Below are 21713 nucleotides of genomic sequence, written 5' to 3' on the forward strand. Positions count from 1 at the left end.
ACCTGTAGTTACATAAGTAGCAGCACAGTCTTCTGTGTAGACTTTGGGCTGACCAGCGACCCAGCTCGTAAATTTGGCGTCTGTACCGTCGAACCACCTGTAATTTTGGACATCATTTAATTATCTAACGGAAAAAAACTAATTAAATAAACTTCATACATTTTTTATTGTACGTTTTGCTACATACGTTTTTTATTGTACGTTTTTCTAATAAAGATAATTCAGTTACTGTTATATAATTAAATTACTTGTATTATATTGTTTTATAAAACAGGTTTAAAAACCTACTTCCAATTGTCGTCATGAAACGGCGTATAAAAACCTATCCACAGGGTCTTAAACTTTCCGAACAGCTACACCATCAAAACAAAAAAATTAGGTTTCATTTCTTAAAATTAAAAATCTCAAAATTTTTAGTGCTCTTAAAAACAGTGCACATTAAAAATTAAAGGTTAAACATCATATTAGTGATGGTACTATGGCTGTTTTTACTAGTTCGTATAATTTTACCTTGGTGTTTAAAAAAGCGATCTCTTCTTCTGAATGTAAACTGGCCAGGTTGGAGCCGAATACGTAGCAAAATCTTTGAGCCTCCCTCCATGTCGACTCGTTTGTCTGTAGGTAGTAGCAGTGTTTGGTAGATTTGATCCAGTCTTCACTTGGGCACTCTAGGGCTTGGGAATATTTATTTTACTGATACACATATTAGAATTTTTAATCCTGTTATTCGTTTGTTTACAGAGAAAATTGTTTGTCGATTAAATTCTTAGGCGCAGCTCTCTCAATACAAGAGCTATAAGCATAATTAAATAATTAATTAATTACTTCACTAACAAGCTTTTAGTGACATATAACTGCTATCATTATTTTAAGTTCATTAACTCGATGTTGTGTTATATCGTTACCGTCACCTTCAAGTAGGTTTGTGTATTAAGATTGGATCGTTTGAAAAAATAGTAATAGAATTTGTATTTTTTATTAAAAACATTTCGTAAATTGCATTTATAACCTTTTTATGAAATTAATGTATATCTATAAGTTAATGAAATTATTTCTACCTGCATGTGTAGGCTGAATGGTCACGGCAACACCAAACAACAACAATCCAACGAACACTTTCATCTTCACCATTCAAGAGAGTTTCTTCAAATTCAGTCGACTAAAGGCCTTTGAGTAAAGAACGTTTATACATTTACATTTTGTTCAAGCTATTTCTTAATTATTGTAACCAAATATAACAAGTATTTAAAAGCAAGCTCATATATTAGACAAAAATTTTCGTACTTACAATTTATTGTTTACAAAGCTAAGAAAAAGAATAATAACCCTAAAGTTTCTAGTTTGAATCCTGGATCAAGTTCCAAGAACGTCCTTGAGTCCACCCAGCTCTGATAGGTACTTGACTAACGTTAGAAAAGCAAAGTTGGCGAGGTTTAGTGCTGACAACACTATCCCTTCAAATACCGAGTTAAGATAAGAGGCAGTTAGTTATTAGGAGTATTGTGTAAAAAATTAAGGCTGACGTTATAAAATTACATAATTGTTATTACATACTGCAAATTATTCGGTGCGCGAATGTATATCCTCTTGCCTGAATGACGTCACACACAAAGAATACCAATTACACATTACACGTAGCCAGACATTACAAAAATAATTGAAGGTTGAACTTTGCTATGTGAAAACAAACTTCAGATGTTGGGGATAGGTAATTTATATCACTGTTAAATAAACCTGACTCAACTAAAAAAAAAACTCAGCTTATGTTTTTTATATTACGTACCCCCAATAGATTACGGAATAGTTGTTTATGTTTAATACGATAATAATAAAAATGTGTAAACATTAACGATTACTATTTCGTAATTATACGAACACAAACACACACATATTTATATATAAAACAAAACCCCACAATTAATGGTGTTTTCTTTTTAAGTAGAAACAAAACCGTGTTTAAAACAAAAGAATAATTCATCAATGAATTGTTAAGAATTGCTTCATATACTAATTAAATACCTCAGCCCATTCAACCCCTCTCTAAATATATTAAACATTCGCGAATAAGAAAACATGTTTTACAAAATACATTGCGCTTCTTTAAAAGCAGGCTGTTTAGATGATTCTTTAAAGAGTAGTCAGAGCGAAGACAACTAGACACTTTTAAAATTATCGTTTGTTGAGAAACATTTCTGCTTGAATTAGATCTTCATACTCGATACATAAAACCCCAGCATGGAGGTCAAGTAAGACTATAAAATGAACATTAAACGTTATGCTGGGATTATATTACACCGTCTCGGCCAGATGAGGCTCGTTAGCTGGAGACAGCCGCTCTTCTAGGAGAGACAACTCCAAAATCAAACAACTGCTGCCTTGTAGTTTGTTCTTTGTTGGACAAAGGCTATGGAAGCAAATCCAAAAAGAAAGGCTTAAATCGGAGTCAATGGCTTCAATGGCAATTAACAAGTTGACACGTATACTTAATTGTGTTGGAGGGGGATCCTCTCCAATACTAACAATTAAGAACGGAGAAAATATATGACACGGTTCTAGTTACACCGAGAAGACATAGAGCCAGAACTATAGAGGAAATATAAACATCACTTTGCTGATTATCGTTGACGAGATACGGATCAGATATGACAATCAAGCCAGATACTGATATATGTTTGACATGATCAACTCATTGAACATAACAGCTAAACCTTATTAAAAACGGTGTCTTATTTAGTTTCTAATTCTAACTCAGTCGCTGCTAAAATCAACTTCTACGTATTGACAACGGCGAATCGTGATTGCCAAATATAGCTCTGCCATCACGTCAGCCTACAAACAATGTAAAATTTGTGATTGAGAGGATTAGTGGTGATTAATGTGGGAGGGTTGGGTGTAATGTCATGCTCTATTTCAAGAAAGAAGACCAACTAATGGGGTGGGGGTGTGGGGGTGTGGGTGATGGTGGAGGGTTGGATGTGATGTCATGCTCTATTTTTGTTTTGTTTTGAAGAAGGCAAACTGATGGTAGGGGTGGGGGTTAGGTGCAATAGCGTACGCAGGGGGGAAGATCAGGGAGAGCAGCGGCTCCTTTTCGCTTGTCTTAATTAATGTCCCAGGATTACGAAACAGATTATGATGCGTTCATTGTTTTTGGTTGTAGTATATATAAATATATAAATATATAAATAAATATATATATATATATATATATATATATATATATATATATATATACACTTATATAGAAGATATTACAAATTCAGCGCTTTTTTGCTATTTTCGCTCCCCTACACCGAAAACCTGTATACGCCTCTAGTTGGGTGTAATGTTATCCTCGAGATTTGGGAAAAAGCCAATATACAAGGTGGGGGATGGTGTTGCTGTTATAGACTGATGGGTTAGGGGAGATAGAGAGGGGGATGGTCAGGGCAATGGGTGTTAGGGACGAGACGTGTCGCTCAGCTACCGTCAAGTACAGTAGCCACACGTGTTATCATATTGACCCTTTATGGTTTGTTGAACACAGGTAAAAATCTAGCACAATTTGGTGTTTCATACCTATTGTAACGACTAAATGAGTACAGTAGTATGACTAGCGTATTGTATAATAGACGTTTCATTTATTTTTTCTTATTTTTTTAACTTGGTATATAATTTAATGATATTATTATACTCAACAAGTCTAAGAAGTAGTGGTTTAAAAAACAGTTCTCTGTATACATACTTTCTCATATAAAATATAACGAAGGACATACATTTTAATTTGTAATATAACTAATGTGGTTACATTATAAATGTACAATAATATGTGTTAGATTAAAAATTAACCTTTAGTTTTTAAATAAAATTAAATTACCCTTTTGAATCTATTGTTTTGTGATCTCAGCATATTAAGGGATATAATGATCAGCACTTTGTCAAGCCGATATTACTTTCCTTAACGTGAGACAGGTACCCATAAGACCAGGGCCGACTTGATACGGAGTCGGGTCCATGATCCGAACTCGAGACATAAGCATTAGCAGGCGGATGCTCTCGATTATTTTTAAGACATATTTATACTTCATAATACGCCTTCTTTTTTACGTTTCTGTGTTTGTGTGCATAGGGGCCTACTGTATTTGTGTATGTAGGCGTATGTGTGTGTGTGTTATGTTTCTTATGTATGAGTTTGTAAGTCTACATTCCGTATAGGTCTTATTTTCTGGTCTTTTACCTAGTTGCTCTAGATCCGAATTACGTGGCGCAACTATTTATAGATGGAGCTAAAATTCTTGTCAGGATGTAAATTGGAAATCCCATCATACAAAATTTTGCTTACGTGTATATCTGTTACGTAATTGTGTGTGCTGTGTGTGTATGTGTGTTTGTATGTATGTGTGTATGTGGTATGTATGTGTTTGTGTGTGTGTTTGTATGTGCTGTGAGTGTTTGTGTACATGTGTGTGTGTTTGTGTGTGAGTGTGTATGTGTGTGTTGTGTGTGTTTTTATGTGTGTGTACCGTAACTGTCCTTATGTGTATGTACATTGTTCGTGCATTCTTGCGAGTGTATCACCGTATGAGTGCTTAGGAGATTGCTTATGTTGATCATATTAAATGACTGTATGTGTGGCCAATTTCTCTTAACACTTAACTTTCTGTATATGTGTGTTGATACTCGTGATTGCACGTATCTGGTTCTATGTATGTAATGACTTAGGATAGAGATAGAAAAATGCCATTCATTTATGTACTGCCAACAATGATTCATCCACATACACTCAGATATTATAAATGTAGGGCACCTAGTTTTTACAAATAAAAAGGTGATGCCAAGCGGAACCAGGTCTACAGTTTCTACACACCAGTGTCGTGAATCATTCGGCTGTTAAGTCGCTGAAGACGGAAGCCTTAGCAGGAGAATATTTTAACAAAGTACTTCTACCCGTGTCTAATGTAAGTTTATTTTAATTCACTAATGTAAAACATTAGCTACTTTTCAATGTTGAACATATGAGAAATCGATTTTGAGGAAAATGTATTTAAATAGAACAATTATTTTAAAAAACGTATATAATAATGATATTGTATAATCATTTAAAAAAAATAAAAAAAAGAGCATCGATCAGCAAATGTGTAAAATATTGTATGCTATTTGGTGAAGTCTTTTACCGACGACTTTGAGTCAATAAACCCCGCAATAACCCCCCGAAAATAACCCCGTACAATAACCCCGGACAATAAACCCGGGAAAAAACCACATTGACGTAAAAAAGTAAAGTTCCCATTTCAAACCTGACGGTCTATAGGGAAAGTGGAGTTCACCTCGGTATATGAAGAGATAGTGTGGTCAGCACTATGCCCAGCAGCATTTACTTTCCCTAACATGAGTTGGGTACCCATCAGAGCTGGGTGGCCTCAGGGACGGTGCACTGACTTGAACCCGGATTCGAACTCGACTTATGGGGTAGCAGTCCAGCTCTCTACCGCTAGACTAATCCGTCCCAATATCGACTTAAGCCGAAATCTAAAAACGAGGACAAAAATATATAAAAATATGTCTGTCTATGAGTCTGTGTGTCTATCTGTCTGTCTGTCTGTGTGTCTGTCTGTCTGTGTGTGTGTGTGTGTGTGTGTGTGTCTGTCTGTCTGTCTGTCTGTCTGTCTGTCTGTCTGTCTGTCTGTCTGTCTGTCTGTCTGTCTGTCTGTCTGTCTGTCTGTCTGTCTGTCTGTCTGTCTGTCTGTCTGTCTGTCTGTCTGTCTGTCTGTCTGTCTGTCTGTCTGTCTGTCTGTCTGTCTGTCTGTCTGTCTGTCTGTCTGTCTGTCTGTCTGTCTGTCTGTCTGTCTGTCTGTCTGTCTGTCTGTCTGTCTGTCTGTCTGTCTGTCTGTCTGTCTGTCTGTCTGTCTGTCTGTCTGTCTGTCTGTCTGTCTGTCTGTCTGTCTGTCTGTCTGTCTGTCTGTCTGTCTGTCTGTCTGTCTGTCTGTCTGTCTGTCTGTCTGTCTGTCTGTCTGTCTGTCTGTCTGTCTGTCTGTCTGTCTGTCTGTCTGTCTGTCTGTCTGTCTGTCTGTCTGTCTGTCTGTCTGTCTGTCTGTCTGTCTGTCTGTCTGTCTGTCTGTCTGTCTGTCTGTCTGTCTGTCTGTCTGTCTGTCTGTCTGTCTGTCTGTCTGTCTGTCTGTCTGTCTGTCTGTCTGTCTGTATGTATGTATGTATGTATGTATGTATGTATGTATGTATGTATGTATGTATGTATGTATGTATGTATGTATGTATGTATGTATGTATGTATGCATGTTTGTATGTCTGCCTGTCTGTATGTCTGTATGTCTGTCTGTTGGTCCGTCCGTCCGTCCGTCAGTCCGTTTCTCTTTGGACTGCGGTAGGTTGGGGACACATTGACGTCCATACATAAAACCTATCAACATATAAGTGTCAAATGTGTAGTACCAACAAAAATGAAGGATTAATAACATATATTCTGTCAGTTAGTTTACATATCTTTAATCAATTATCGTGTTCTAGTATTGAACGGATTTTAGAATATACTATACGAGAAAAATCACCCTTTGATTAAAAGTATATATTTTCAGTATAAATTCTATTCCGTTTGACGTCTTTATTATGGTGTATTTTTTATGGCTTTTTAACTCTATGTTTACTCTAGAATCGCTGTGTGTGCTTTTCCGCCTTTAGAATATTCCCTACTAGATATTCCATGTGACGTGATGTTTCGTTTTTCTTTTACTGTGAAAGTTTTTTGTTTGCTTGTGTTTTCTCTATGATGTTCCTGAAAGACAGATAGTGACAGACAGAGTGACAGAATAGTGAAACTATTATATATATATATATATATATATATATATATATATATATATATATATATATATATATATATATATATATATATATATATATGTTCCAGCAGTTTGTTTTAAAAATCCGTTCAGTAAAATTACACATGACTTAAGTATCACTCATAAAACGCATTGTATATTGTTAGCAGCAAATAATCTCCTAGCTTTTTAAATCATAAAGTATTATAACTTCATTAAAATGTTAACATTAAAGAACAAATTAAAAATGGATAACGAAGAAAGACTCATTTATTTGCCTCCCTTTTTTACACACCGCATTGTCTTACCAAATTGTATAAAGCAAGCGGCTAAATATACCTTTTACTTAACTTCTATTATTATAATTTGTTTTATATTAAGGTTATTTTTTTAATCATTTGTAGGTATATGTGTATTACATGATTCTAAAACACACAAAAAGTCTATTTCTCATAATCACTCTTTTGTTTATAATTTATGGAATCAGCTGCGTATGGATAATGGGGAATTCTTGCTTTTCCAAACGTAAAGAGGGTAAGTTTTACATCTTAGACAAACTCTGAATGTTTTAAAAATGTATACATGTTCACTGGAAATTTTATTGTCCTGTTGAAAAAAAAACGAAGGATTATGACTTATTTGCCTTAGTAGGTTTTCATAGAATGCAATATGTGTACATTAGTTCTTGTGCTTTTTTAAAATTTTGCGTGCACCCATATTTTTTTTATTACAAAGTTAAACAAATTTGTTCGTTACATGGGAATCAAAATTATAACATTAGAAACTTGTATTTTTATTGATTTGTAATATAATTAATGATTTTCTTTAAATACTTTATTATACTCTACTATTTAAATAACCATAAAGAAAAACGTGAATCGCTATAATATGTATTGGATACTTTTACTAATAATTAGGAAGAGGCTTAAAAGTAGAAAATATATGATTTTACTTAAATATATAATAATACACTACTACTTAAATAGCTATACAGGAAAAGCGTGGGTCTTTTCCTAAATATTAGTAAAGGTATCCAATAGATTATTTAGTGCCCCACGCTTTTTTACAGTTATTTAAATCGTAGTGTTTTATTATATAGTTAAATAAAATTGTTTATTTTTACATATTTAGTGCATTGTTACATAAAAGCTTGTTAATTAAAACATTTTTTTTTTATTTTTAAGACAATTTTCATTAATTACTAATCCATATTTTCCAGAATCTCAGCTGACTGGTGAGTTGCATTGAATGTTTCAGTTAAGCTATCAGCTCTCTTAACAACTATTGGAGACTAAAATCAATACAAAGATATGTATTAATTAAAGATTAAATATTTCTTCCTAATTTAAATATATATGTTTATTTCGAGCAAGCTAAATGTGGAAATAATCGTTAAGAATATTATATTTAGTGATATTACTGACAAATCCCATAAGGTCGCAAAATCTAGTGTTACATTTACAGTAAAAGTAACATTACAATACATTAAGAATTCAAATGGGTACATGTTTCCGCTTTAATCATAACCTATTGCATTGCTGTTTAATTTACTTTTATATGCAGTTATTTAGACATATATATATATATATATATATATATATATATATATATATATATATATATATATATATATATATATATATATATATATATATATATATATATATATATATATGCAAACACTTTTAAATCAAAAATTTTACCCTCAGAAAATGTTTTTTATCCTGTGAAAAATATAAAATGTGTATATTTAGAAAAGCAAATGTGGTAAAGGAAAAAAAAATTGTATAGTTTCAAATAATAACATCAATACAGATTTGACTACTCTAATTAATTTTAATATAGTCCTTACCCTTTCCCGCTCTTGTTAATATACGCTCTTAATATTAGATTAATTTTAGTACAGTAAAAAGTTAGATATTAGTTACATTTATTACAACATGAATAAATTATGTGCTTTGTTCCAGAAATAAGTGGATTTGTACTTGGTAAGTAGTTGATTTATTTTTCTAAAATTGTTATTTTGTTATTAGAGTTGCAGCCTATAAATCTAACGTTTCTAGAACATTTTAATTAAGCTCTGCTGATTTTCTATGTGATGAGAGTTGGAAAACAAACGTGAAACACACCCCACGGGTTACTAGTGAGGGGGGGGGGAAATCTGCGGCCACTTTGGAATCGCAACTGTTCAAGTCGGTGAGCATTAGTTTCCCCGTGTTTTCCATTTCGTGTGACCTCTTGAACTCTGGCTAGTTGTGTGGGTGTCGAAGACATTCAAAACCCGCGGCTGCGGGTGATCAGGACAGTTGCTGACATTAGAATAACGAGTAATGTATAAGGACCTAATAAAGTGCTATATGTACTTGCAATTCAACTGGAAATTGCCTTTCTCTGAATGAAGCAATAAAGCTGATTCAGAAACCTGAAGCGTCGTTGTTTTTTTACTCTCGATTTTTTAAATAGACTAATTAGTTTGTTTAACAATTAGTAAACAAGTTGTTAGAAGCATTTATTAAAAAATAATTCGAATAATACGTGTCTTTAATCTTAGTCAATAAAATATAATATTTTACACTCAATTATCCAGTGTCCCAACATTTAAGAAACGTTTGCAGCGTTTACTGTGTGGGAATGATGAAATAAGCACTTCAAGTTCCATCATTAACTGTCCTGCGTGATTTTGACTGTAGCATTTAGCATTTATTTCATTTACTGTGTACAAATGTAGATTTTTTTGTAGAATAAACAATTTGATATTAGTTACATATACTACAACGTAAATACTTTCAATTGGTTTTTCTCAGAAAAATTGGTAGGTAAATGGTAATTTGTTTCTAAAAAAGGTAGCTATTTATTGTGCTTTCGGTTTAAGAAGTCGGTTGTAAAAATGTAACTTACAGGGGTGTCTACTGTTACAAAATCTAATATCGCATAGGAGTGGTTCTCTCAAATTAAATTTATTACATTTTTCGTAATTACCTATTTTCCACTCGTATAAAATAATTTATATATGTTTTATTATTTTTGGTAGAATAAAAATAGTATAGTAGTTACATTTACTAAATAAGAAAACTTCGCTTTTTTAGGAAGTTTTTGTCTCCCGTAATGTTTTCTGAAATTAGTGTATTTTTTGGTGTTGTATCAACAAACATTCTCAAAAAATGTAATTGAAACGTGCCGATTTCGTTGGATTTGGAGTGTGCAAATAAGGCTGTTTTTAAAAGTAATATTACTAACAGGTTTGAAAAAATTGTTTTTACTATGCTTCCTTTGAAAACTAAATCTTCCTAGAGACTTCACGAATAATACATGTTTCTAAATGTTTCGCACGAATGTACAATATTTCAAGTTGTAGTTTTACTAAATCGGTCGTGGAAAACATAATCTACTAAAGTGTCTGCAATTTTAAAAATAAATTAACTATTACAGTTGCAGTCACTAGCTATTTCAAAGTCATATTAAAATAATTGATAACGTTTTATTGCTTTGAATAAACAAATTATATTAGTTACATTTAGTACAACATTAATACTTTGTTTGGATTTTTTCCCAGCTGCCTCTGGAACATATAATAATAAGTAGATTATAATAAGTTTTTTAAAATAATTGTATTTGTAGTGAAATTTTACAAGACAAACATTCTAAAGATATTAAACTGTGCCGAATGCATAAGATTAATGCCGAATTAAAATGTTGATTCAGAATAAAAACGTGTTTAGTTTTTTGCGTAATAATGTTCGATTTTGGTTAAATTACTATTTCCAGTTTACTTTCCACTGTGTGATACTTTCGTTTGTGTTTAAATTTCCTTTTATAGATAAAATGTCCGTTTTCGGATACGTTTCCTTATCCGGTTAAAAAATAGATATGCCTATGCAGGCATATATATATATATATATATATATATATATATATATATATATATATATGTTGGGGGTGATACCATGAGGTGCGTCAACGGGTGATACCGGACCTAGCGACGCCACTATTAATTTTGTCATATTATACGTTTCTTTAATGTAAAAAAGGTTGCAATTTTCTTTTGTATGTTACTTAGAATTTTAAAAAGGTACTCGTTAGACAACCGTGTCCCAATCTGTTGGGACGTAGCGACCAATACTGGTGTCAGGGGCGGACTATCACTGTTTTCACCTTACTTTTTCATTTATATGTATAAATTTTCATATCTGTGCACCCAGTTCCTTACCCCCCCCCTTCCCACCGTTGAAAAATTGTATGGCGCTTTTTACCAGTTACTATCCCGTAGCATTTTCTTTTTCGATACCCTAAAATTGATATAGAAAATAGTTAAGTCATGTGTAAAACCTTGTGGTCCTTTATTTTCGTAACTTTGACTGTTAAAAGAAACTTTTAAATGAATTTTTGTACTCCTTTTGGCACCCCTTGGGGTCGGCGCCCAAGGCGGCCACCCCATCCGCGCTGTCCTAGCTAAGGCACTGTCGACAACTTGTATACTAACCCACAAAAAATACTTAAGATTAATTATAATAATAAGCAATTACACATATAATTCGTTACATTTACAAATTAAATGTATTTTATTTGCATTTTATACGTTAGAGATAAGTTAAATCTTCCTGCAATAATAAATCGAATGAGTACCAAATATATATAGCGCCTATAAATATTTGAATATTTGTATTTTTATATATGTATATAATAAAGTTTCTTTCCCTTTAGCAACAGGAATGAACAACAGTCGACGGAAATTTACATCTTCAGGAGCGTACATAAATATATAGATTCGTGTTTATTTTTTAACATTTAAAATCGTTATTGTAACTGGTCACATGCATCGAAACATAGTTTTAGTCTAAGAATATTATATTTCTAAATTTTAATTGACTGTATTTGTTTATGTAAAAATCAGACAGAGCTTAGTGTTAATGTTAGATTTTGTTATAAAAGCTTCAAAGGCTATCGATGGTATAAGCTTGAATGCTGTTGCAAATTTGTTTTGGCGGTAAACATTTATTGTATAAGATAATATCTCTACGCTTGTTGGTGGTCTCTATCATTTCGATGTCAGTGTGAGTCAGTCAACTTGTAATTTCATGGAATACAAGTGTATGCTAAACGTCGTTTATTCTACTTGACTATGATTGAAATATATTTTGGCTCACCGTCATTTTTATCAATTGACTTTGATTTACTATTGTTTTAGAAAGTTTCTTTAAAACTTAAATGTCGATTTCTTCAACTATAAAAATATATTAAGATAACTTATTTTCGGTTAACTACTTTAAACTTTTACTGTGTAATCGCGTAAGACGCCCCGATGTAGAAATCAAATCGGTTGTGGCGTGGTTAAAGTGAAACGCAATTTTAAATATAAAATTGTATCCAAAACTCCGAATGAAAAATCTAAATAAATATACATATTCAAACATAGAAATTATCACGTTTTATTAGATAACTAGACTTTCCCGGTCATCCCTTGGATAACTGTGGGTTTCGGGGGTCATCCATAAATGACATTACGTCTGTGACTTATAATCACAAAATAACCAGACCCCACATTCCAAAAGTGGTTTTTATCTTTTAAAAACACCGATTTCGGCTGAGCATGGGTCTGACCACAGTATTTCTTCATATACTGACGTCACAGGGAACTTTTAAAAGTTCTATTAATTTTAATGATACTGACTTTTTAGTGTTTTTTTTAGTTTTAGTGGTATATAGATGGGGATATCCAAACTGTACTAAAAGTTTACAATTTCTGAAAATTCGTATCTATAAATAATTTTATTAAACATGGATCCAATATTAAAAATGTTACTAACAAATATGTGTTGGAAATTTACAAATATATGTTTGAGAACTACATTACCTATGTTTTAGTTTGATTTTTTTAAAATAGGCATTTTGGTATATATTTGTTTGATTTCCTAAATTATTTTAGTAGAATCATAACTGTTTTAACATATTTACATTTACAACCATATTGCTACCTTTTTTTCTATCTTTTTGCAGATGATAATTTGAGTAAGTAGAAAAAAATTATTTGTTTGATTTGTTAATGTATTTAGTAGAAACATATAGGGCCTACTGTTTTAAATTTATTACTTTTACACAGCTTAAACAAGTTTTTTTTTATATCTTTTTACAGTTCAACCTATCGGTAAGTAGAACATAATTTGCCAAAACATCTTGGAATTAAACAAATACTTAAAGTTTATAATATATTGATTAAACTAAGTAGATCCTTAAGTTTTGCAAGGATGTAAACCATATTCAACAACCATATTATCAGTACTGTTTTTCATGTTTCTACGCAATATATAGAAAAAAAATCACAAATGTTTTTATTAAATAAAAGCGTTGTTCACTAAAAATGCAATAAGACTTATTAGTTGAAAATTTAATATCATAATAACCAAAATGAAAATGTATATATCTTTAGGTTTAGAAACTTTAATATCCATAACTCATTCTAATTCATATAAATGTGCAATTTAATTTAGAACTATTAAATGTATGTAGGAATGAAAATGAGGTCATGATCAAGATATTAATAACTCTACTGTGTTCCCTTTGTCTTTAGTTTCTATTCTATTATAAAATGTTTAAGTAATTAATATTTGATTAACAATGATGTCTACATCCCGAGTTGCCATCCCCCGTAGTGTTATATAAGAATATTCGAGAAAGTTTAGGGGAGATCACTCCCGGTTTATTACTTCTACTACTTTACCCAGTAAAGCCCTTAGAAGTGACGAGAAACCTTATTTCCCTAAATAAACATTGCAACTTTTTGTAAAAAACGAGCCAAATTTTCAAACAATTTTTATAGTAGGCCTACTTGGGCACTATTGATTTAGCTAATTTTTCTTGGACCTTAGTAATTCACTCCCCCCCCCAAAAAAAAACAAACAACTCTCTTTCGAACTCTATACCCTTGCCCAATACTAATAACTAACCGCGAGTAAAATCCGAATCTTTTAAGCTATATATCAAAATAAGATCACCACCTAAAAACTATTAGTTAAATTGGTTAGGTCATAGATCAACTTCTGAGGATAAGAAAGGAAGTTGCTCTTTTCTGGAAATCACTAAAGGCTTTTAAAAATTACCGAAGTAGTCCGTATTTCCTTACATATACATTTTAATTTTTTATAAAATCATGATACAAGACTCCTTTATCTGCTACTTGTGTAAGGAAGAAAACTTTCAAAACTAAAAAATTTCAATAAATCGTATTAGTAATCTTTTTCCCGGAATTCTTCATTAGTTATGTGGTCTTTGCATTAGATCTCTAGGAGTTTTCTTTAAAATCTCAATTCCTGGGAATAGATTCTTCTCTGTATGTCCGTGTTAAGGGTTCTTGTCTCGCACCCTACAGAAGAACATCCACTGCCAGTAAACGAATCAGCTTAACATTTGTGCCAATAGAAGTCTTGGTGTCAAGCTAAAAAGTTTAATTCGTTCTGTTGTAGTTTCGGCATACTTTGCAAGTATTTGTTTTTCGCTCCTTAACTGGGTAATATGTCGCCAAGGTACTTAAAATTAAGGAACTACCTCCGGATATTGGTCATTTACATTTGTGCTTGCAAGTAAACTTTTTGATTGTTGATTATATTTAATGTGTTATCGTCACAGATTTCTATGCCGTATGCTGTTTATGTTTTGTCGAATATCTTTACTAATTCTATCAACTCTTGTTAATTACCTGCTAAGGTATTAGCAAATCGTAGGCTGGTAATAATCCGTCAGCCGCGGTCTTCTAGTTCTTCAGGCATGCTTTTCTTAAGGTATATATTCAAAAGGGTGGAGGAAAGCAAGCAGCCATGCTTGACGCCCATTGTTGTTTTAAACAATCCCCCTAAAGTGTTCTTTAAAAGTATTGAGCTAGTTGCTCTCTAGTACACACTCTAACACATTTCTTTAAGGTTTGGGAAGATGTTGCAATTGTGCATGTTAGCGAACAGCAAATTGCGCCATATTATATATCGTTATTTTTTTCACCTCTAATTAGTAAAATTTCTATGAAAAATTATCACTTTTGAAGGTTTTCTTTCTTACATATTACCCGAAAAAAAAGTTGGCTTTCTTCAAGTTTCTTATAAAAAAGTTATAATGTTTATAAGAAACAATGCGGTACCTAGTTACTTTTTAAAAGGCTATTTTGCATTTTCAAAAGAGTGTTCTTTTTTTTTTAAATCACCGTAGGTTGATCTATAAATTAACAAATAAATAAATGGATTTAACGCTAATTTTATTATTTTTGTCGGCAGTTATTTTTACGATTGCCTTATTATTTTAGTAGAGTCATTAACTATTTAATATCATTTACAATTAGGGGAGGAGGGGGTGAAAAGTCACATCAAGTTTTTGCCTTGAAGAACACACTTTTTCATTCCCTTATCAAGAAAATTATGGTTTTTAGTTGTTTACCCTGCTTGGAGCTCAATTCCTGTTTTAACGTTCTAAACCGGAACTAAATTCAGAACCCCATGTACTTGTTTTCACGGACAAAGTGGGATATTCATTAAAAATAAACCTGTAAGTATGCTAGCAACTTTTACTATTTTTTTCATGCAATGTTTGTTTTATCAAGCCATAATAACAACAGCCTTGTTTAATTGTTTGTATTTCTGAGAAATTAATTCGAAAGTGTGGATCATTTTGTATGACAACCCCTGCTGGGGTGAAATGACAGAGGCCATGCCAGTGGCATAGGCAGGGGGTTACAACCCCCCCCCCCCCCCCCCCGAAGGACATTTCTGCAAAAATAATTTTTACTGTTTTAATACCAATGTTATTTATATAAATTTATTTCTCAATCAGTTTATATATATATATATATATATATATATATATATATATATATATATATATGTATAAATATATATATATATATATATATATATATATATATATATATATAAATATATATATATATATATATATATATATATATATATATATATATATATATATATATATATATATATATATATATAATTGCATATGTATGTTTACAACAGTCATCTAAAAACTGACGTTATGTTCACACTGAGTTGGCTCCCCCCCCCCACCGACCTCACCACCTAAAACGGGACAGGCTATTGTGTACAGCGACATTAATGTCACACTTAAGTATACGCTGGGTAGGATAATTGACTTAATGTTACCGTATAGTAGTGAATGAATTTGAGCCCCCCTCCCCCCTTTCCAATCCAGCTCGAACTGTTCAGGTAAGTACATTTGGGAAAAAGCGTAATGAAGTACCAAAGTACCATGTCGCAAGAATCATAGCTTTTGAAACAGGTAAAACTCTGAAAATATTGTTTTTGCAATTACCAGTAAAGAGGTATGTGAGCTATACAGTGATTTAAACCTTACCATATCATTATGTTAAAAAATGATCTTTAAAGAACACAAAAAAAAAACAGTAGCTAATGCAAAATGAATGAACTGAACTGCAAGACTAATATTTTAGTAACATGAAGGTTAGTATTCAGAATGTTCCACCATTTAGATTTTGTTTTTCCGATAGATCGAAACGCTTGATTTTATACCAACTTTGATTATAAAATTTTCATTATGCTGTAATATTTTAGCATTTACGATAACATCATATTTAATTCTGTTTTTGTAAATATGAATAGTGTTAAGCTGCTAATTACACAATAAAGTAATTATTGCTATGTTTTGACATAGACAATTGAAGTTGTAGAAATATACAGTCATATTTATATTATGAGAGTAATCATTTCCCCTAGCTCGCTTGTCTTAATCAATATTCTAGGAATCATTATGTCAAATTGTTTTTAGGATTACAAAACAGATTGTGTTCCGTTAATTAGTTTTGGTTGTATTATTGGTTTATTTTTTTTTGTTTAAGAGTGATAAATTGGTAGACTACTTGGTACACACAATTCAAAAAACTTTTTCATTCTTGAATTTCCAAATGGTTAAGTGAAGTCATTATATTCCCCTAGCATTTCTGCACTGAATAAAATAATATAATAATAACCTTCATAGTCTAATCATTAAATGCGCAATCACTGAATTTTTGTGTCTAGATTGTACCTTTGAATTTGTCTAAGGCGTTCAACTTGCTTTTTTTTTTCTTCACAGAATCATGCCAATACAATACCAGCACAACACATTTCGAGGATCATTTACGAAGCTTGCCATTGAGATGGCAGTTGTAGCCCATTTTGAAGGAAAGTCACTCCGTACAGCTGCATCCAACTGTGGGGTTAATTATAAGACCCTTCAACGCTATCTAAAGCTGCACAAAACAGACGTCAACATTGAGAAGGCAACTTTTGGCTACAGTACTCAGAAGAAGCGCATCTTCTCAGATGAGCGAGAATACGTTTAGCTTGTCTAAATCGTTGAAGCATTTTAAATCTACTATGGCCTAACTCTGAGAGAATTACGGAAACTAGCCTACGAAGTCGCTGTCGCCAACAAAATATCAAACAAATGTCAACTTGTTCTTCCTTGTGTCCACAATAAAATGTGATAAAATTAATCTTTTACTGTTTTAATTCAATCTTATGTAAATGTTGTAATACTTACAAATCGGGTCTTCGTTTATATATATATATATATATATATATATATATATATATATATATATATATATATATATATATATATATATATATATATATAATCTAAACATACATTAATATTCATGATTGTTAAGTGAAATTATTTTCAATAGCAAAATATTGTTTTTGAAGTCCAATTGATTCAACCATATAACATTTGAAAAAATTTTACTTTTCAACCCAAGCATGTGACTTTTTTTACTTCGCACTGGGGAAAAATGTCTCAATTCTAAATCACCGTTTTGCAAGTCTTTATGGGCATACCGTGACCAGCTATTCCAAACGGCTCTGCATACATTTATCTGTAGTATAGAAATTGTATTTGATGCGCTTGCTTTGTAAAAGGTTCACAATTCTTGTCTCTAGATACTAAAAATGAAATGTGTGACTTTTTACCCCCTCCTCCCCTATAACATTATTATTGTATTTTCTTTCAGAAATCCTTCTTCCTCCGGCTAGTAAGTAGAAAATATTTCTAAACAAATATAATTCCCCTTTGAATTTTACAAATATGTTTTTTTTAAATAAAAGCATTGGTCGCTAAAATATGCAATACATCTAATTTGTAACCAAGTCTATTATTTAAAATGTAATGTCATAATAACCAAAATGAAAATGTTAACATATTTAGCTTTAGAAACCTTAGTATTTATAACTAAACTTAATTGATATAAAGGTACACATTTTATTACGAAGAAATACATGTATAACGGAAAATATATTAATCACTCTACTCTGTTGTCGTTGTCCTTTATAGTACAATTTGCGAAAATTTGGGGAAAAATCAAATATTCTAATAAATTATAAGGTTTTACTAAGAGACTGATCTTTTTTTTTGAAAAAAAATGTTCATACATAGCTTAGTGTTGTTTTTACATTTTGTGTTACGCGTTTAATTATGTCAATGATTTAGCCTTATATACAGCTGCAATTTTCTTTTCGTTGTGCTTGTATTAAAAATGTATAAGACAAACATTCTAAAGATATTAAACTGTACCGAATTCATAAGATTAGTGCCGAATAAAAATGTTGGTTCAGAATAAAGACGCGTTTAATGTTCGATTTTGGTTAAATTACTATTTCTAGTTTACTTTCCACTTTGTGTTACTTTCGTTTCTGTTTAAATTTCCTTTTATAGATAAAAATCCGTTTTCGGATACATTTCCTTATCCGGTTAAAAAATATATAGGCCTATGCAGGCATACATATATATATATATATATATATATATATATATATATATATATATATATATATATATATATATATATATATATATATATATATATATATTTGGGGGTGAATTTTTTAACTCTTTTTGGCACCTCTTGGGTGTCGTCGCCCCGGGGGCGGCCATCACAACCACGCTGTCCTAGCTACGACACTGTCAACAACTTGTACACTAGCCCACAAAAAATAATGTTTAATTGTAATTATAAGCAATTACACATTCGTAACATTTACAAATTAAAGACATTTTATTTTCATTTCATGCGTCAAAGATAATTTAAATCTTTCTGTAACAATGATTCGAATGAGTACTAAATATATATAGCGCCTATAAATATTTGAATATTTGAATTTTATATTTTATATATGTATATAATAATATTCCTTTCCCTTTAGCAACAGGAATAAACAACAGGCGACGGACATCTACATCTTCAGGTGCGTACATAAATAGATATATTCGTGTTTATTTTTTTAAGATTTAAAATAAATATTGTAACTGGTCACATGCATCGAAACATAGTTTTAGTCTAAGACGATATTATACTACTAATTTTAAGTGATTGTATTTTTTGTGTAAAAATCAGACATAGCTTAGTGTTAACTTTAGATTTGTTATGAATGCTTTAAAGCATATCGATGATTTGGCCTTAAACGCTGTTGCACATTTGTTTTGGCGGTAAACATTTATTGTGTAAGATAATATCTCTGCGCTTGTTGGTGGCGTCTATAATTTCGATGTTAGTGTGAGTCAGTCAACTTCTTATTTCATGGCTTACTATTGTATGCCAAACGTTGTGTATTCTACCTTCTAATTAATAAAATACTGAAATATTGAAATACATTTTGGCGTATAGTTATTTTTATTAATAAACTTTGTTTATATGGTTTTTGAGAACGTTGCTCTTAAACATAAATGTTGACTTTTTATCTTGAACATTCTTTTAAAATATTGTATATTTTGGGTTAACTGCCATAATTTTTAGTTTGCGATCAGGAAAGACGACTGAATGTAGAAAACAAATCAGTGGTGGAATGGTTATAGTGAAACGCAAATTTAAATTCAATATTATGGTCAAAAATCTAAATTTAAAAACATAATTAAACATAGAAATTAATTATTTTTATTAGATAATGGGGATATCCAAACTGTTCAATACGTTTACTCTTTCTGAAAATGTGTATCTATAGGTAATTTCATTAAACTTAATTTTAGTATTTTGTATATTACTGACACATATGTTTTGGAAATTTATAAATATAACTTATGAACAATTAAACCTAAGTTTTGTTTGAATTTTCTCTTAAAAATAGCATTTTTTTGTATTTGTTTAAGTCTTAGATGGAAATTAAATCTCGTTATTTAACAAATGAAGAGGTATAATTCTTTAGGTTTAGAAGCTTTTGTATCCATAACACATTCTAATACATATAAACGCACAATTTAATTCAAAACTGATAAATGTATCTAAAAAATGAGGTTCCGTGACGTTAGTAATAAATCTAGTGTGTTCCCTCAGTTTTTGATGTACAGTTTGCATTAATATAAGGAATATAGACATATTCTAATAAATCATTACTTTTAATTAAAAGACTGTACTTTGTAAAAAAATAATATATATCTTACTGTTTCTTTTTACATTTTGTAATAAGCTTTAAAAGCATGTCGATGATTTGGCCTTAATGCAGTTGCAATATTTTCTTTTCGTGGTAAAGATTGCTTCCGACATTCATTGTATGAGATATTTGTTTGCGCTTGTTGGCGACTTCTATCATTTTGATGTCAGTGTGAGTCAGTCAACTTGTAATTTCATGGAATACAAGTGTATGCTAAACGTCGTTTATTCTTCTTGACTATGATTGAAATATATTTTGGCTCACCTATTTTTTAATGGATTTAGATTTAATATGGTTTTGGAAAAATTCATTTAAATATAAATGTCGACTTTTCCAACTTTAAAATTATATTAAGATAACATATTTTTGGGTTAACTGCCTTAACTTTTACTGTGTATTCGGGTAAGACGCCTCGATGTAGAAATTAAATCGGTTGTGGAGTGGTTAAAGTGAAACGCATTTTTAAATATAATATTATAGCCGAAACTACAAAATTAAAATCTAAATGAATTTGCATATTTAAACATAAAAATGATTGCGTTTTAGTAGATAATGGGGATATCCAAACTGTACTAAAAGTTTACAATTTCTGAAAATTCGTATCGATAAATAATTTTATTAAACATGGATCTAATATTAAAATAATTACTAACAAATATACGTAGGAAATTTATAAATATATGTTTAGAACAAAAATTTCCAAAAAATCCTAGAAATAAACAAGTACTTAAAGTTTATAATATGTTGATTAAACTAAGTAGATCCGAAAGTTTTGCAAGGATGTTAAGTACACCGTATTTAACAAAAATATTATCAGCACTGTTATTCGTGTTTATAAGCAAATATAAAAATTACACAACTGGTTTTATTAAACAAAAGCGTTGTTCACTAAAAATGCAATAAGACTTATTAGTTTAAAATTTAATATCATAGTAACCAAAATGAAAATGTATATATCTTTAGTTTTAGAAGCTTTAGTATCCATAAACTCGTTCTAGTTCATATAAATGTGCAATTTAATTTAGAACTATTAAATGTATGTAGGAATGAAAATGAGGTCATGATCAAGATATTAATAACTCTACTGTGTTCCCTTTGTCTTTAGTTTCTATTCTATTATAAAATGTTTAAGTAATTAATATTTGATTAACAATGATGTCTACATCCCGAGTTGCCATCTCCCGTAGTGTTATATAAGAATACTCGAGAAAGTTTAGGGGAGATCACTCCGGGTTTATTACTTCTAGTACTTGTATATGCTTGAATCGCTGATAATCAGGCAGCATCCTTGCATGATTTAGCTTAGTTTATTATTAGCCCAAGAATAAACAAAACATGCACTATAATAAAACATGTTTGGAATTTTTAAACTCACAAAGACGTTTTGTAAATGAGAATAATATAAAGACATTTATAAAAATAAAAACAATGGCATTTTAAACACACGAGAAAACAAGTGTGCTGA

At 31.0% G+C, this 21713-nt stretch overlaps 2 long non-coding RNA genes across 2 annotated transcripts; one reads left to right on the forward strand and one right to left on the reverse strand.

The window, feature by feature from the left end:
* Positions 1-610, reverse strand: LOC131950832 (uncharacterized). The gene is made up of 3 exons (XR_009388341.1): positions 511-610; positions 289-353; positions 1-97 (listed from the first exon to the last, which is right to left on the reverse strand). It is a non-coding gene; the product is annotated as an uncharacterized LOC131950832 (long non-coding RNA).
* A 4240-nt stretch (positions 611-4850) lies between these two features.
* Positions 4851-8800, forward strand: LOC131950828 (uncharacterized). The gene is made up of 4 exons (XR_009388340.1): positions 4851-4937; positions 7300-7346; positions 8032-8046; positions 8780-8800. It is a non-coding gene; the product is annotated as an uncharacterized LOC131950828 (long non-coding RNA).
* The last annotated feature ends 12913 nt before the right edge of the window (positions 8801-21713 follow it).

The sequence above is a fragment of the Physella acuta genome, unplaced genomic scaffold, assembly GCF_028476545.2.
Source record: "Physella acuta isolate Inbredline_101_S28 unplaced genomic scaffold, ASM2847654v3 ptg000063l, whole genome shotgun sequence".
Classification (NCBI taxonomy): Eukaryota; Metazoa; Mollusca; class Gastropoda; family Physidae; genus Physella; species Physella acuta.